The 6498-nt window shown below is 39.1% G+C and overlaps 1 long non-coding RNA gene across 1 annotated transcript in view; it reads right to left on the bottom strand.

The window, feature by feature from the left end:
- LOC106727077 overlaps positions 1-4523 on the bottom strand; it is a 15855-nt gene extending 11332 nt beyond the window's left edge. Inside the window, exons 1-2 of the long non-coding RNA XR_001363230.1 lie at positions 4510-4523; positions 1827-1830 (exon numbers count right to left, since the gene is read on the bottom strand). This is a non-coding gene — a long non-coding RNA (uncharacterized LOC106727077). The remainder of the gene's footprint in view (positions 1-1826; positions 1831-4509) is intronic.
- Between the last annotated feature and the right edge of the window lie 1975 nt (positions 4524-6498).

Below are 6498 nucleotides of genomic sequence, written 5' to 3'. Positions count from 1 at the left end.
AAGAATATTTTAAGATATATTTAAGTTATATATAATTCAAATTTATGTCCATAAATAAAGTTTTAATGGAACACAGCCATACCCATTCTTTTAAGCATTGTCTAAGGTTGCTTTCAAACTACAGTGGCAGAGTTGAGTAGTTGGGACAGAGATAGTGTTGCCCCCAAAATAAAAAAAAATATTTCCTGTCTGGTGCTTTACAGAAGAAGCTTGCTGACCTCTGTACTGGAGCATTATCAAGAACTTTCTTTCTTCCTTGTCTTTTCCTGTGGTAGGTGGGACGCATTTAAGGCTGCCTTCCCCTCAAGGCTCCCTGGACTAAAGTTGCCTTTCTATGCGCTACAATTCACGCTTAGACAAAATGCTCTTCTTGGTAATCAGATTTTTTTCTGACAGAACTGACTGAAAATAATCAAGAGTGACCTTTTAAAAAAATACATTTTAATTTTTTTTATTTATTTAAAAAATTTATTGAATTTTTTCGGGTGACATTAGTTAATGAAATTATATAGGTTCCAGGTGTACAATTCTATAACACATCATGTGTATATTGTACTGTGTGTTCACCACCCCAAGTCAAGTCTCCTTCTGTCACCATTTATCCCCCTTTGCTCTTTCTACCTCCCCCACCTCCTTTCCCTCTGATAATCCCCATACCATTGTCTGTGTCTATGAGTTTTTTCTTTGCTTAATCCCTTTACCTTTTTTCACTTAGCCTCCCAGCAACCCTCTCTTCTGACAGCTGTCAGTCTGTTCTCTGTATCTATGAGCAATGCACATTATTTACTAGCAGAAAGGCTTTGTTTTAGTACAGACAACTCTGAGTTCACCTCTCCACTTCTGTTTCCGTTTGGGCCAAGTTTTCTGCCAGCCCAAAGCAGCCCCTTTCCTTTGTTTCTATGCTGAAGGAATGATGTAGGGTGAATGCACTGGAGAAAATTGATTTTGTGTGTGTGTGCCTGTGCATCTTGGTTTGATTTTCTTTTTGGAGTTGACAGATAATCCTCCTTTCTGATTTACTAGAAAATACTGGTATTCAGTTAGGTATTGAACAGCAAATATATGATTTTAAAGGGGAGAGAAAAAGGAAAAAATAAAAACCACATTGATCTCTCTCCTTTGGACAGGAAGCGATCAGAGATAAGAGAGAAAATAGGAGTGCTATAGAAATGCAAGTTTGTTTTTTAAGTATATTTCTTTATTGATTTCAGAGAGGAAGGGAGGATAGAGAGATAGAAACATCAATGATGAGAGAGAGAACCATTGATCAGTTGCCTCCCACATGCCCCCTACTGGAGATCAAGCCTGCAACCCAGGCATGTGCCCTTGGCTAGAATCGAACCTGGGACCCTTCAGTCTGCAGGCTGATGCTCTATCCACTGAGCAAAGCTGGCTAGGGCTTGTTTGTTTTTCTGAGGCAAAGCAGTGCCTTATAGACTATTAAAGACTGTTCAGGGGTCTTCATTATTGTCCTGATGGAAAAGGACTAGAGTAATATAGGATAATCAGCTTGTGGTGTAACAGATGTTAACTGAAAGTGTTGACTGAGGAACTAAGGTACAACATGTAGCTGTCTTAGATTGTATTCCCTACAAATAGAACCTGAGACAGGGATTTTATATAATTTATTAAAAGAGTGCTTAGAGAAGCAGTCTATTAGGAGTGGAGAATGCAGGATAGGGAAGTGGAGAGATTAATCAAGAACTGGTTTCAGGTCAAGTGTGGCCTTGGCTTGAACCTTTGGGGAGCTTTGGAGCATGAATAGCACCACAGATGTGGCCCAGCCCTGAGACTAGGAGTTTGGGCTTTGGCTCCCTCACACCAACAGTCCTGAGGCAGCTTGGGTAGGGGAAACTCCCAGGCACCTCTAGCAAGGCCACTCCAATTACCGAAGACAATCCTCCAGAGGTGAGAAAGTTGCGGGGGCCTGAGCAAAGGCATTCACAGCAACTGGACAAGGGACCCTGGGACCAATACCAAAGCTTATGGGATTAGATTCCAAATGAGGTCGTGAGGCCAACCATCACCAAGCACTGGCAAAGAATAAACAACTCTTAAACCTTTCAGCTCCCCCCAGAGATTAAGGGTGTTGGGGCAAATCTTCACTGGCAGGGTAATAGCCAGCAAGGCCCTGTCTTCTATTTTGTTGTAACAACAGATAGTCTCAGGGGAGGGGCACAAGAAACTTCAAATGAAGATTGAAGGGTTCATTAGGAGACTGACCACTCTAATTGAGATTGTGTCTAAGATTTAAAGTGATCATGAACTTTGTATTACCTAAGAATAAATAGCAACATCAATGCATTTTCCAGTTTTAATCCCTGGGCGAGGAACAAGCTAGCCCTAGCTGGGGGAATTTAAAGAGGGCAGAGGAAGACAAAAATGTACTTGCTTTGTGAGAGCATCCCACTGGTCTTGCTGAATAGCGTATCACTCTATGCAGAGACATTTGAATTGTTTACTTAAAACTCATGGCCACTGCTTCTAGAATTAATCGGGACTCCCAAATCTAAGGCATTTGAGATTTTTCATGTTTATATTCTAAAGTGTGTGTCCTAGAGTCCTCTTTTTATTTTAAAACAAAACAAATTTGGAAATACATATGTAGAGAGAGGTAGAGGGAAGAACTCAGAGATCCACTGGGTTGCTGACAGTTTTCCAGTTCCCAATGTTGATCTTCTGCGGGCTCTAAAAGATAAACTATAATCTCTCCAATAAGCTTTTGCTTAGCAGGTTTGAATGGACCTAATTTACAACCAAAATGTTTTAACTAAGACTTGTTAGATGGGAAGGTCTTAGAAACAGTGATCTAAGTTCCATGTGGGTTGGATGCAGAAAATGAGAAGGAAGAATTTAGGGACTTAGTTTGAAGCTTTGTTTTCAAGGCACTCATACTATTTTTACTTAGTTTCTCTTTACCTGTGGTAGCTTTGGGGATGGGTGGTTAATGGAAATTATGGAGGTCCTCAGACTATACTTCCCAAGCCATCTTTGGGAGGTTGCTTTTGGAAGACAGTATCATTTTCCTCCTTTTCACAGATGAGGAAAAACAGGCCCAGAAGTTCAAGTAAGTTGTCAAAGATCACACAGTTGCCAATAGGCAAAGCCTGGAAGCCTACCCTGTCTGCCTCTAATGATCTTGTTTCTTTATTCCTTCTTCCAAGAATGGTGGAAAAGATCCAGCTTTGGGGAGAAGTCACTTTGAATGTGTCTGCTCTATGCATCATGGAACAAAGCTTTTGTTTGGAAAGATTTGAAAGGCTTCGGAGGAAATTTATTTGTTTCTGTTAATGTAATCCAATTAGCTTGTTGAATGTGAGATGAGAATAAAATGTTTTTCTCTGCTCAGTCTATCCATTTTTAAAAGCACACAAAGAAGCAAGTCTACCGATGGTGACACTAATGTGCATGGGGAAGCTCACCAGAAATGAAAACATTAATTTATCTCAGTCTAGTTATTACTTTGGCTCCTTCCTTCCCTCTTAGTGTAAATTACTAAGAACGTGAGACTATGTCTTGACTGGAGGTTTGTTATCATTTTGCTTAATTAAATAACATTCTCTGAGGCATGGAGTTGTAATTATTTCCTCCCTTTCTTATGCCCATTAGTTCAAATCCTCACATTTACTTATAAAACATGGTAAGTTTTTCTCCCTCTCACTGCTGCTGCCAGGATGGTAGATATTTCTTGTTCTTTGATTTTCACTGTATTGAAACAGATTTTCATTAAATTTTATGGTAATTATTTGTACAACATTTACAGGACTCTCCGTAGATGGCAAGATTCTCATCTTGGGCAATTTTTTTTCTGAAAGAGATTTGGATCATGTAATTTTAAAATTCTATAAACTGCAAAGGGAAAATTATCATAATGTTTTCTAAAACCAAGCAGCTGGTTTCATTATCATTTTCCCCTTGAGTGTATGTTCATATAAATAGTAAGCTTTTGTAATTCAAGAAAATAATAGTTTCACATACAAGGTTCATCAAAGAAACTAAGGATAATAGTATCACTATCACTATAAGTTCATGAGGGGAGTAGAAGATCTGAATTTACTCTACACAGATACTTTATTCTATCTGAGATCAATTTCTTTGGACAAATTCAACATCAAAATATTGGGCAATGAAATTCCTTCTATTAAGTTACTTTTCAAGGTAGAAAGTACAAAAATAATGCCTAATAATAATAGTAAATATTTATGTCTGACCCTGTGCCAAGTTTTAACATGCACTATTCAATTTTTTATTTATATTTAAGCCATTTAATTGAGATATGATTGACATGTCAAAAATCGTACCTATTTAAGGTACACAACTTGCTGAGTTTGGGGATATGAGTATGCTTAGAAAATCATCATCCGGGAGGTAACTGAGTTATAAAGGTGTTGAGTTTGTACATAAAGTAAATCTAAGAGCTTTGGGGCAGAAGGTGAGAGACATATGAGAGGAAGGTTATAAGTGAAGCAGGGAACATCATTTCAACCAGACTTTGAGATTAACATGAACAGAAAGCAGGTAGACTCGTTAAAATAGAGTGTTCCCAACAGTGGGTGCCTGTAAGAGTACCTGCAAAACCTTAGCGGTAATCTGTGGCAGGTCTTCAAAAGTCAAATCCTATAACAGGGGAGAACAAAGTATAACCCATGGGCTAAAACTGGTTTTCCATCTGTTTATTATTATTATATTTTTTAAATTTTCATCTGAGGACATTTTTTTCAATGATTTCTAGAGAGAGTGAAAGGGAAGGAGGAGGGGGAGAGAGAGAAAAAATGATTTCTAGAGAGAGTGAAAGGGAAGGAGGAGGGGGAGAGAGAGAGAAACATTGATGTGAGAGAGACACATTGATTGGTTGCCTCTGGCATGCACCCCTACCAGGGTTTAGGGACCTGCAACTGAGTTACATGCCCTTGCCTGGGAATTGAACCCAAGACCTTTTGGTCAGCAGGCAGACACTCTAACCACTGAGAAACCGGCCAGGGCTCCATCTGTTTTTGAATGGTCTACAAGCTAAGAATGGTTTTTATATTTTTAAGTGGTTAAAAAAAATCAGAAGAAGATTAATATTTTGTAACATGAAAATTATATGAAATTCAGATTTCAGTGTATGTAGGTAAAGTTTTATTGCAACATAGATACACTCATTTGTTTGCATATTGTCTACGGCTGCTTTTGTGTTACATTAATAGAGTGGAGTATTTGTGACAGAGACTGTATGGACCAAGTCTACAATATTTACTATCTGCCCCTTACAGAAAAGTTTGCCTACTCCTAAGTTAGAACTTCAGTTACTTTGTTGTTTTTGCATTAGGGATGCAATAAGATTTCTTTCCTACAGTTGCTTTTTCTTAATAAAATAAATCTTATAACAATATATTTAAGATATTGTAATAATATATCTTACAATTTTTCTAATTTTGCTGCTGCACAGCCTTGTTAAATGTCTCTTGTCTTGCAAACAGCTAATCATCTGAGAGCTGTATATCTGGCAATAAGTAATAAGCATTATTCATTAATTGAAGTAAGATTCCAATCTTATTGAGTTTTCCTTCAAATTGGTTTCAATTTAATAAAACTGAACTGCACCTGATAGAGAATTAAATGTCTAAATTTGACTCAAATGTCAAAGCCACTCTTCTCTTCGAGTCTTTTATTAGATCGGCTGGAATTTTTTTTCATAAGCCAGCCAGAGGTGTATATGCTATCATACCTCTTCCAAATGAAACTGAACCTTTTGGATCACTGCTGTGGATGCAAGAGAAGGTGGAAATCATGGGCTCCATTCTCAGGGTGTGACAATCAAGAGATTAGCCTTGTCCGAGGCTGTAAGTACACCCGAGTGTTTCCATCTCTACCAGATTGTGTGGACAAATATGGTCTTATTAATATTGACTGAAAATATTGCTCTATTAATATTAATACCAGATTTCCCTTAGCTCTCTGCTTCCACCTGCTTATACAGAAGTGTAAGTGCCTTGCAAATATCCCCTCTCAAGGAGTTGTAGGGGTTCTCGTGGCTGCCTTGTAGGTACCTGTTTATGAGACTCGCTTCTGGCTTGCTGTGGCTGCCAACCATGCTGGATCTCCAAAGGTGCAGGTCCTAAATCTCTGAGGAGGGCTGTGCAGTGGTGTAATCACACCAGTTATAGCTGCCTCTGCCACCTCAGCAGATTTGCTACCTCTGTGGAACTTTCCACGGCCCAGCTGGCCCTGATAGCTCGGTAGAGGTGTGTTATAGCTGCTCCCATGAGGCAGAGATACAGCTGCTGCTTCCAAATCCTCAGTCCTATGGATCACTTAATGGCAGCATCCAAACAGGCCCCCTCAAGATGAAAAAGAGACTCATTTGGGGGGCTGTTCCACTTCAAGGCTGCTTGGGAACTAAAGTGTCACAAGGTTTAGGGAACCCACAGGTCCTACTCACACTCATGGCTCTTCTGCCTTCCTGGGTTCATCACACCCCAAAGGTGATGAGTTCCCGGAAAAGCTAAATGTACT

This window comes from Myotis brandtii, unplaced genomic scaffold (genome assembly GCF_000412655.1).
Source record: "Myotis brandtii unplaced genomic scaffold, ASM41265v1 scaffold359, whole genome shotgun sequence".
NCBI lineage: Eukaryota > Metazoa > Chordata > Mammalia > Chiroptera > Vespertilionidae > Myotis > Myotis brandtii.
The sequence above is the reverse complement of the archived record's forward strand: the minus strand, read 5'-3'. Positions and strand labels throughout refer to the sequence as shown.